This window comes from Malaclemys terrapin, chromosome 15, assembly GCF_027887155.1.
Source record: "Malaclemys terrapin pileata isolate rMalTer1 chromosome 15, rMalTer1.hap1, whole genome shotgun sequence".
In the NCBI taxonomy this organism is placed as follows: Eukaryota; Metazoa; Chordata; order Testudines; family Emydidae; genus Malaclemys; species Malaclemys terrapin.
In genome coordinates, this window is record NC_071519.1 from 28,115,683 (window position 1) to 28,127,830 (window position 12,148).

Sequence of the window (12,148 nt, forward strand, 5' to 3'; positions counted from 1 at the left end):
GACTTTTAGGGGAAGGGATGAGTGTACCCCTGCCGTGTGCCCCCGTAACATCCCCTGACGTATAACAAATCCCATTGTTCTAACTCTGCGCCCTCTGCCAGTGCATAGAAATCCAGATGTGCAGAATTCCTAGCTGGCCCAGGCCCTCTCACACATAGCTCCGCTAATGCACCTCGCACTTGGTCTGCAGCTAGCCCAGTCACATCCCACCCACACAGCTCCTTCCCTCTAATACCCATTCCTAGGGCCTCGCAAAACTCTGCCAGTGTCATTCACAGCTCACACCTTTGGCTGAATCCTGAGCACGTGCACTTCCCGCTGAAGAAAAGATTTGGCAAAAGCTGCCAATCGAACAAAAAAAGACCAGAGTGTAGCAGTTTTATGATATAAGGGGGCTGAACTGAGGATGCTATTTCACCCATGGCCTGGGCCCAGGTCTCTGTAACAGGCTGGTACATTATACGCTGGTTCTATCTACCGGTAGGTCCCCCACACTAACTTAGCTTTACAAAACCTTCTTCCCTGGAAGCAGCTTTCCTCCTATAGGAAGGATTGAACATCACCAGAACAAGGTTGCTGGTGAAAGGGGCTTGATGCTAAGTTAAATGTAGTGGGAAACCAAAGTAATGACACTAGAATGAGAATGGTTATGTCTTCAGGGCCCGAAGGCTGGTCAGAGCAGGGTGAAGCTCTCACTGTGCACAAGAGGAAAGATGGTCCAGTGTTTAGGGTACTTGCCTAGAAATCAGAAGACCTAGAGTCAATACCATGCTCTGCCACAGACTTCCTGTGTGAACTTGGTCAAGTCATCTAGTCTCTGTGCCTGTAAAATGGGGATAACAGCCCAGCCCTATCTCAGAAGGTTATTATGAGGTGCCCAGGTACTGTGGTGACTGGTGCCATAATAAGCCCCTAAGATGCATCTCTTTCCAGAAGTGGCTGGCTCATTTCATGCCATAGGATACCTGATGGGTACCTTTTCCACACTGAGGGTCTCTCCTGCTCTCCAGCAGAATGAAGCCAGCGCCACTTAAGTGGAGAAGCCAATAAATCCTGCTCATTTATCCCACGTGTGTTTGTGAGCACACACATCTCAGCCCTTCCCCATCAATTCCACTTGCTGCATCCATTACTGTTATTACCGTGATTAAAAAGCAATCACAGGGAATCTTCTTCCGGTCCTGAAATTACCGAACACCTCTCCGTTCCAGCTCCTAAGCATGAGGCAAGGAAGTTCCAGCCTCAGCCTGCACTCCCTTCTCTGTGACTCCGGGAGAAAATAATGAACGTCAGCTCCTGGGAATGAACCTCAATGCCAGCCAGCCTCAGAGCCAGCGCAGTAGCATGGGGATCGAATAATGAACCTTACAGCTGCAGGACTGTGTACTCCCAGCTTAGAGAATATAGTCAGAGCCAGCCGCAAGAGACAAAATAATGAACCTCCCGCCCGGGAGTGTGCTCCACGCTCACAACCCTGCCTGACGCCCAGCTCTGTGACACTGGGACAGAGCCTCATAGAAAGAGACAAGCCCCAACCAAAGCTGGATCTACACAGCCCTGAGCTTTGGGGAAGTTCAGACCCAGATTCATGCTTTGATGCTTGCTCCCAAGCATTATGAGACCCCCCTCAAAAAGTTTTGAGGTCCAGTTCACCACCAGGCCCCTCTAGGAGCTGCAGAACCAGGTTGGCAATCTGACAAGAACAGAGATTTTCAGTGTTTCCAGTCCCAGCGAGAACAGGTGCAGGGCTGGCCTCAAATTTTGCCAGACCCTGTGCAACATAAGACATGCAGGTCCCAAACCACATCCCTCTTCCACACCTAATATATAACGAAAGCAGCTGCTCAGGTCAGGGACACTTGATGTCAGAGGTTTCAGAGTAGCAGCCGCGTTAGTCTGTATCTGCAAAAAGAACAGGAGTACTTGTGGCACCTTAGAGACAAACAAATTTATTAGAGCATAAGCATCCGAAGAAGTGGGCTGTAGTCCACGAAAGCGTATGCTCTAATAAATTTGTTAGTCTCTAAGGTGCCACAAGTACTCCTGTTCTTTTTGATGTCAGAGGGTGCAGGACGGCGGTAGCCTCTGGGGTGGCAGGCCAGCATGCTTTTGGGTGCTTCCAGACATTGGCTGATTCATTCCAGACTATTTTAAAGCCAGATCACCACTGCCCAGGGGCTCCCCTCATGTAGCCTTTCCTCGGTTGAGATTCTAAGGGAGAGAAAGGAAACAAACTACAAGGAGAACATAGCCATGGTGATGAGCATCTCATGGCCAGCCAGCAGCGGGAGGGCGATGGAGCTGGTGCTGAGGGCCCTGAAGCTTGGTTGTTAGAGGAGGGAGTAGATGGAAAGATTCAGAATAAGGGTTGTGTGGAGGAGGACAAGCCAAGAAGGCTCTTCCCAGCTCTGCCAAAAGGTCCTATTGGTTGAGGCATTCAAGACAAACCCAGTTATTATTCACAACACAGCACCAACTCTTCCCGCCTGGGAATTATTCTGCTGAACTCCCTACGAAACCCAGGAGACTCCGGATCTAGAGTCTTGGCACTGAGGAGGGGTTTCTCCTCAGCAGCTTAGCAGTAAAGACTCCTTGGCGGACAATAGCCCTGGCTCCCCCTTGCCCTGCACTTTGAGCGGTCGATTTACAGCCCGGAACGTCCCGGAGAAGCAGGGAGGAACATTCAGACACCTACACCTCTAAGGGGAGCAGACAGAAAAAGGCCATCGCTGCCTTTCCCGCGCATCTATTCCCATAGCACTGGGGGAATTCCAGGTTTGTAAGACACGAGCGTCCAATAGGTGTCAGCATTAAACTGCCGTTCAGTTATAGCACCTTCTGTGCTGCACATCCCTGTTGCTGGGCCCTTCTGGGGATTATCGTCCCACGCTGGATCAGCATTAACCCTTCGAGATACTTCATTTCGACACGGCACTTGGTGAATTAGCCGCACGACTGCTACTGGCAGGGAGCGCAGACAAACAGCTGCATGCCTCAGTCGTCTCTCTTACCTGCTCAGGCTGAGAACTAGATGGCAGCATGGTACTGTGGGTCATCTTCTTCTCAAAGGAGGCTGCAGCTCCGGTGTTGCAGGGCTGAAAGGACATAGGCAGGACTGTGTGTTCAAGCACGTTGCGCCTCTGTTTCACCATGAGGTACGCAGGAATTACACGGCAAAAGCCTGTTGCCCAAAAAGGGGAACCAGACTAGACCTAGGAAAGTGGCCCTTGAGTCAAAGGCGGCAGCTGCTCTTCAGAAAGGGGTGGATGAGCTGCCTATCATGCAGACCATTGTTTCCCTGTGCTCCCCTGTCCATCTGCATCCATCCTTTGTCTTTTGTCTTATACTCAGTTCTTCAGGGCAGGGACTGTCTTGTTGTTTGTACAGCACCCAGCACAATGGGGCCTGGGCCATGACTGGGGCTCCTGGGTGCTCCAGCAATACAAATAATATATGAGTAGCACTGGGTCTGAACGGTGAAGCTGAGACCTGAATGCAGACTCCTCCTCTCTCACAGTCCAAGGGAGCTAAGGTGGAGTGAAGGCTGCAGCCCACACGCTGGCTGGTGGCCTTGTACCCTTCCTGAATGCAAGTGTCAGAGCCCGAATCCAGCCATTGGAAAACCAGATCCGGTGGAGTTAAGGCTCCTCTGCATGCCCCTTGGGATGCCAGGAAAAGCCTTCCACCCCACTGCAGCCTATCCCCTCCTTGCCATCTTCCCATGCTCCCCAGCTCCAAGGCATGACTACAATTGAATGGGACTCTCCGTCTGGCCTGTGTAGCAGCGCAATTGTCACTGGCTGAAAGATCACACTGGACAGGATGAGATGCCTCATTGGAGCCAGATGCACAACCCCCCACTCCCAAACATGGCAGTACAGCCAACTGCTATTATTATTCCAGAAGGGGCAGCGCTGAGGTGGGGTGGAGTGGGCAGCGTGGTCTGAACTGGGCATTCCCTGGTGTCTAACCTTTGTTCTTTGTTTTTTCCTGTAATCAGCATTGTCATCTCTCGCACTATTTGATGCTTTACTTGAAGCACCAGGTCCTGGAAACATGTTCAAATAAGAAGCTGAGCTTCCTTTAAAAATAATTTCTAGCCCTCCTCCTTGCCAAGAGGAGCTGGAAAATGTGACGTGTGCCCGTTAAAAGCGCCGAAAGAAATAAAAAGAACCTATTAATTATTATTATTCAATCGCATGGGTTTTAAGCCAAGCTCACGGTTTCTTGGGGCTTGACTCATGTTTTTTGAACACTGCAATACTATGTAATGCTAAGGCTGTGTTTACACAACAGGCTTCTGCTGACTTAGCTCTGTCAGATAAGGGGGTGAAGACCCCTGCCCAAGATAGCTGTGCTGGCAGAAGTCTCTAGTGTAGACACAGTTATACCGGCAAAGCTGTGCTTTTACTGGCATAGCTTGTTTCGTTCATGGGCAGTAGTTTTACTATCCTGCTACAACGTGCATCTTTGCTGGCACAGCTGCGTCTATACTAGGAGTACGTCTACACTGAACGTTTGGGTAGGCATAGCCGGCTAGCTTTACCCACGCTAGCTGGGCTAAAACCAGCAGTGTAGATAAGAACATAAGAACAGCCATACTGGGTCAGACCAAATGTCCATCTAGCCCAGTATCCTGTCTTCCGACAGTGGCCAATGCCAGGTGCTTCAGAGGGAATGAACAGAGCTGGTAATCACACAGTGATCCATCCCCTGTCACCCATTCCCAGCTTCTGGCAAACAGAGGCTAGGGACACCATCCCTGTCCATCCTGGCTAATAGCCATTGATAGACCTATCCTCCATGAACTTATCTAGTTCTTTTTTGAACCCTGTTATAGTCTTGGCCTTCACAACATCCTCTGTCAAGGAGTTCCACAGGTTGACTGTGCATTGTGTGAAAAAATACTTCCTTTTGTTTGTTTTAAATCTGCTGCCTATTAGTTTCATTTGGTGGCCCCTAGTTCTTGAGTAGGGCAGTATGGGCTGTACAAGCACACTGGGGATTCTAGGTACATACACACCCTGCTAGCCCACGCTGAAGCCTGCGTCCCCATGATTGCACTGTTATTTTTAGCTGTGCTAAGGCAGGTATGCCTGGCCATGCTGCTATCACACCTGGGATTGCAATGTTGCCATACGCTAGGAGCTCTTTGCCAGCACAGTATTCCAGACTTCCTAGACTGGCAAAGTGTTCCTAGCACAGACGTAGCCTAGTGTTCGTGTAGGAGACATTTGGGCAATACCTCAGCTCGCCAGTGGTTGAATTTGGGCTTTTACAGCCCTGTTCAGGAAGGTCAGGATGACCCCAGAGCAGCATTGAAGTGTTTGTCTTGTGAATGGACTTTCATGGCATTTGAGGGTGCTCAGCACTGCAGGATTTGACCCTCAATCCACACTAACATAGGTTTGCACTACAATGGGCTTGAGTTTATTCATACTTATGCTTGGTTGTGTCGTGTTGTCATTCCCGTGACTTAAATGGAGCTATTCTCGATGTGCACCACTGGGCAGGAGATCAGGATAATGTTGGGCGAGATCCTCTGCTAGCGTAAATCAGCATCGCTCCATTGAGGCCAGTTTACACTAGCTGGGGATGTGACCCAATGTCCCCTACACCCCCCCCCCCCCAAAGGATGGGCTTCTTATTAATCCCTTTCAGTCCATTCAGATCCTTGGCCCCTCTTACCAGAGCAAGTCAGGCCACCGTTTTGTCTTTCTTACATACTGACTCTAAAGTTTTAAAATGAACAATTCTTGGGAGACATAAACAAGGCTAATAAAATCTAATTGCATGTGAACCTTTCTGTTCTCGCAGGTTTTTTTGCCACATAAATTTACCACTTTTTGCATAAAAGAAATAAAATGAAAGTAGCATTTGAATTTGCAAATTAGCAAGGGTAAAATACAGCCTCCTGGTAAAACTACTTGAGGGTTACAAATAGTGACTGGAGACCTTCGGAAGACCCAGAGGTGCTGTTCCAATATGCACCTCAACCTTTAAATCCTTAGCAAGAGCTTATCCAAATCATCGGAAACTCCTGGGTTTAGGATGCTGGAAAATAACCTCCACCCCCACCCATCATCAATACAGAACCTAAAACCACATTAATGACAACACAGAGGTCGAAGTTGATGGAAGGGGGTCCATTAACTTCAACAGGAGCTGAATCAGGCCATTAGCAAGACATCACTGCCCTGACGAGTTTACAGTCTAGGGCCTTGAGCCTGCAAACGTTTATGCACTTGCTTAGCTTTACTCATAGCAAGTGATCCCATTGAAGCCAAGTGCACGAGAAAAAACTAAGCTCGTCCGTAAGTGCTTGCAGCACTGGGGCCTGAGGTTATTTGGTGGCAAGTTAGACACATAGGCGCTCAGTACACTATGTAGCTAGTGATATGATACACCCTGTTACCCAAGTGTCCGAGTACCTCACAGACATTTAGAACTTCATCCTCACACCATCGCAGGAGATAAGGAAATATTAGCCCTATTTTACAGGGCGGAAATGCTGTAGCAGCAACTTACCCCAAGTCAGTGGAAAAGCTGGGAACAGAACCCAGGTTTCCTGGCTCATGGTTTAGTACCCTCACCCAGAGATCATAGTGAGCTACTTCTCCTTGTTTCTTTGTGGTCCCCCCAGGTGCCTGCCTGTATCCATCTTCTCCCTCTTATCTTATACCTAGATTGTAAGCTCTTGGGGGCAGAGACTGTCTTTTTGATCTGTGTTTGTACAATGCCCAGCACAATGGTGCATGACTGTGGCTCTGGGTGTTACTGAAATAATTCTGATCACATGACCATTCTAGTGCTTCGGCCACCTCACTAGGTTGAGGGGATTGGTAACGGTGATACCTTTGACAGTGAGACATTGGCTTTTTTTCAGCCATTTGCAAAATGCCCCAGGAAACAGCTGTGAATAGTCATGTGCTTAATGTTCTCTAAGTGCAGGAAGAACAAACAGAGGCAGGAGGTAGAAATCCAGGCCTGTGTATTGCATCCACATCTGTGGAGATGCCATCGCCAGCAGGGCCAGATGCTGAGCACCCACAAAGCTCACCAAGGTCAGTGAGCCAAACCCGGAGATGTGTTGAGCATTATAACCCCTGTTGCTATCAATGGAAGCTGGAGGTGCTCAGCAGGCCTGTGATTTGACTGGGAGCCCTTTGGTTTATGAGTCCATGCAATAGCTCTTGGACTCCCTGTAGGACGTCGCCACCTACTCTGCATCCCAGGAGTCTGTTCATTCCATTCTTTGTCCTTCACCCATGCATCAAAACACACTGATTTTCAAGGCATATCATCAGACCTTGCTGGAAATTAGTCCCGTGCGACCTCACCTTCTCGGGCCAGACTTAGGGAAAGACAGAACTTGGATTTGTTTTCTCTCCCAGGCCGAGCTCCTCCTCCCTCACCCGAACATAACGAGCTCTCGCCCACTGCTCAGCCATCCCCTACCCCTCTCAGACGCCCTCCCAAGGCTAGAAGTCTCACACTCCACAGTGCTGTCAACTTCACTCTATGGAGCAGCTCCTGTGCACAGCTTTTCAGGACACCCACCTTCCTGCCCACTGGAGTTCTTGAGGCAGTGACCTGGAATCATCCGCAGAGGGATGCAAGTTCTGTTGGGAGGTATCCGATAATTCTCAGTGGCCAGGAAACCCCTGTTTCCTTCCCCAACACAGCGCCCTCTTGGGGTTCAAACCTATGGAAATTCACCAGTCCCCAGGTGACATCCACGTGCAAATTGACTGTTTCCTTAAGACTCAGAAGGCTTGGCCATATCTCTCTCTCTCTTTCTCTCTCTCTCTCTCACACACACACACACACACACACACCACCCCTTCTCTCCCATCCTGGTCAGAGAATGAACATTTAGTTTTTACTCCGAATTTTCTGAGCATCCCACATATTATGGTGCCTAGCATAATGGGCCCCTCATCTCAGCTGGGGCCTCTCTGTGCTACTGTAAAACAAGTGACTACTAGAAATAAACATATGATACATTCCTTTACCACTCCAACTCCTTCTTCTAACAGGATGTTTTAAACAGCTCTCAATTAACCTTAATATCCAAACAGAAGGAAGCGCTGCTGGAAAAGAGCTTAAAGGTTAATATTTCTCCTAACCCATGAGTGAAAGTTTGAACCATATAAAATATTCGGGGATAATTGTGGTAATTAATGTACACGTTTTAGCCTACTTAAAACTAATAATCCTATATAACCTCATCAATCATGTATATAGTCCATAAATAGTCTCCATGAACTGTCAAACCAACCAACCAGTACATTAGAATAGTAAGTGACAACCTTTTGCCTTTCTCTGGCACCTGCCATCAGAGTGATCTTAAAGTGCTTTGCAAATATTCATTTTCACCACTTCCATCCTGGGAGGTAGGCAAATATTACCTGCATTTAGTAATGGGGAAACTGAGGCCTGGCATTTCTAGCATGGAACTCGTCGCTGTGAAACACTATTGAGATGAAGAGCTCAGCAGGATTCAAAGCAGGATCGGATATTGCTAGCAAACATATCCAGAGTTATACTAGTAAGGATTAAAAACAACCAAGGGTGAAATCCTGGCTCCTCGGGCCAATGGATATTTTGCCATCGACATCAACAGGGCCAGGATTTCACACCAAGAATTCTGGAAGTGATAGAAACCCTGTTTTTTCAGGGTAGCAACCGACCTCTAATGCAGGTCAGGCACAAATTTTCCCTGGAGTTAGGTTATCCCATAAGGGTTTCTTGCATTTTACCCGGAAGCAGGGGCAGATGTAGCCTCCCGATTCAATGAGTGCAGACAGGAGGCCCTGGGGTTTGGGCAAGCATGTCTTGTGCTTACCTGCAGCCACAGCTCCTGTCCTGCGGAGCTGGGCTTGGCTTCCAGCTCAGGCCATTGCAATGTGATGCAGAGGGTCTCAGTGCCACTCAACTTAGGCCTGGCTGCCCCTCTGCCATGATGTCACAAAGGAGGGGTGGCCGGGCTAAGCCTGAGCAAGCTAGCCAGGCATGGTGATCCTGTTTGTGCAATTGCACCCACGACCTTGCAGTAAAGCTGCCCTTGTCCTGAAGCATCTGGGCATTGATAGCAACCGTGAAAAAACGGGATGGGGGTGGGGGGGTAATAGGCATCTATATAAGAAAAGGTCCCCAAAAATGGGACTGTCGCTTTAAAAACGGGACATCTGGTCACCCTACTTAGGCTAGACCAAAAATGGACTAGATGTACAATGCACAATGCATAATTTATTCAGATTGTTGCACCGCTCTCCATTTGCCAGTTTCCTATGGAGAGAGAAAGATCGGAACTGTCAGACTGGGTCATTCGTGGTCCATCTAGTCCAGCATCCTGTCTCCAAAAGTGCCCATCATCAGATGCTTCAGAGGCAGGCACAAGACAAGACAGATGTGGGATCATCTCTCCACCTCCCCCTGCCAAAGAAGGTCTCCTTCTAATCCCGGATAGCTAGAGATTGGTTTAAATCCTGAAACAGGAGGAGGTTTATCCCTTCCAAAACTCTTTGTTTGCATTAACGGTTACAACTCTGCATGTTCTTGTTATCCAATTGTTATCTTAAATGATTCGCACAACATTTCCCACCTACTGTCCTGGGCTGTTAGCAGCTGTCTCTGCAAGGACTGGATATCAGTGATTAAAGCCATGTGGATTGGGTGAACAGGTGCTGGGATGCTATTATTGGGTGCTGTACAGGCAGAAGTCATGTGGTATGTCTCTGTACCCTGCCTGGATAAGCCAAACTCTCAGAATCACCTTTCCGGGCCCAATACCATAACACAAGTATGAAATTTGGCTCTGACTATTTTATCACGTTTACAGCAGAAATTCCTGCCAGTGCACTGGCTTGTTAGAACATTAGTGGAAAGCAAAACGAGGTGCACAAAAAAAGTCAGTTGGGTCCTATTCGCCTGAGTCCTGTTCTCTTGCTGCAACCACTAAATCACACTCCCCTCCCTGAGCTGGGAGATAGCACTGTAGGGTCCTGACTCCTGAGTCCCCCTTCCAACATCTAGGCATGCCCCCATCTTCTCTTACACTTCTTCTTTCAGGCACGTTGAGTCAGCTACTGTCTGAGGCCCCAAAGTGTCTCAAGAGGGAACCTTTAAAGGCCACAGGCCTGTGTGTGTGTGTGCCCTGACCTGGAGCATCCTTCACAGAAAAGCTTCACTTCTGATTCTCTCTTGCCTCTCAGGACCTCCAGAGGACGATCGCTCCCTGGCTCTGCATTCTCCCACCTACTTATAGATTCCACTGGTATTCTGCTATTGCAAATCCTGCAGGATTTAATATCCACTCTGTAATCTACTGGCACCAATAGGCATTATCTAACTAAACCTTAAATTGAAAATGCTAGTCTTTCCATTTTCCCAGGCCGTCAAATAGGAGTCAGGGGCTCTTGTAGCCTGATGTAATTCACTCTCTCTCTCATTAAAATACATCACCGGCCATCCCTGCCGAGATACGCAGCTGGCTAATGTTGTGGGTGCTGGAGGCATGTCAGTACCTGCATGGAACTGGCTGCGGGGGTGGCACTGCCAAGGTTACCCAGCTTAAAGACCTGCAGCTGGGCTCCTGTGCAGTGAAGGACGTGTTGCTGTCGCGTCGCTGCATGCACCGGCAAGAGGAGCTTGTTTAGTGTCCATTTTCCAGGGGCTCTGAGCAGGAGGGATGAGATCTGTGTTACTTGCATGAGTTAAGTCCGGCATGGCAAGCTCCAGTGATCTGACATGGAGGGGTCTATCCACATCACTGCTGTTACAAAGTCTCTGATTTTTATTACTGTTCAACTCCCACTCCCACAAGGAAGCAGCGGAGGATTTAACCCCTCTAAGGTCTCGCCTACACTGGCTTTAAGCTGCATTGTGGAAATCCCCAGAGGAGATGCACTAATGACTCCAGTTACTGTGGGATAAGCAGGGCCAATGCAAGCATTGTTTTACAGCAGTGCATTAGGGCTTTCCCCCAGTGCTATGGACTTTAACTTTTGTGATGAGCTTTATTGTAAGCCAGGAGGGCGCATGTAAGAACAGCCTGCCCCATTCAGGGCCTCAATGCAACAGGGCCTCTCAGCCAGTGTCCAGGGCAGGGGTCCAAGGATGGCCCCCTCCAGCCAAGTTCTGAAGAGGAAGCTGTCCACTCCCCTCCACACAACTCTCCCTGCTCAGAGTCCATCCCAGCTCCCCTCTGCAAACTCGCCTTTAAATATGCTAGGAGGGATGCAGACTGGGGTCTTCAGAGATGGCTAAGGGAGTTAAGTGCTTGACTCATTGGTTTCAGTAGGATGCATCTAACTCCCTTAGAGTCCTCTGACAATCCCAGTAATTATCAGTTCCCCATGGCTGTCCCAGCCCTGCTACCCAGTAGATCTCTGTTCTCAGGGAAGGCAGCTGTGGGCCCTTCCTTTAGCCAGAGCCAGAGGGTTAAGCCCTTTCCCTGCCCATCTGTGGACAGGATGGATACACCCTGTCACACAGTAAGAGTCAGAATAACAAGAATAACAATACCCATTATGGTAACGTACAGTGAAATCCATCTCCATTTAGTGCTGGCAACTGGTAGCCTTAGATGGTGACGTGTTAGTTACAGAACACGGCAAATTTCACTCCTGCCAGGATGCCTCCATCTCTAGGAGTGAGGTGGTACATTGCCCCCCTCCCTGCCTCTTCAATGCATGACCTCTCCGCTGGTGGCCAACAAGCAGGAGCGCCACCAGCTTTTTTGCCGCCCTAGGCGGCGGAAGGTCCCGCCCCTGAAATACTGCCCTCGACAGAGGTGGCGGATGGTCCCGCCCCCAAAATACCACCGATGACTGGGGCGCCGCGGTCGCCGCCCCCAAAATGTTAGCGCCCTAGGTGACCGCCTAGGTCGCCTAATGGGTTGTGCTGTCCCTGCCAACAAGGAGGCCCGCTACCGACAACTGTTGTGAGATTTTTTTTTAATACAGATACTGGGAATGGGGCAGAATCTAACCAAATTCATTGCATATCCATCACTCATCAGCCATAGGATGGCACTCGTTGGCCAACTGGCAAACAGTCTGGGCTGGCCTGGAAGTGGTAACCTCCAGGTGGGAGGATATACAGTGCTGACTTAAGATTCACATTTAGTTCACACAGATATAAA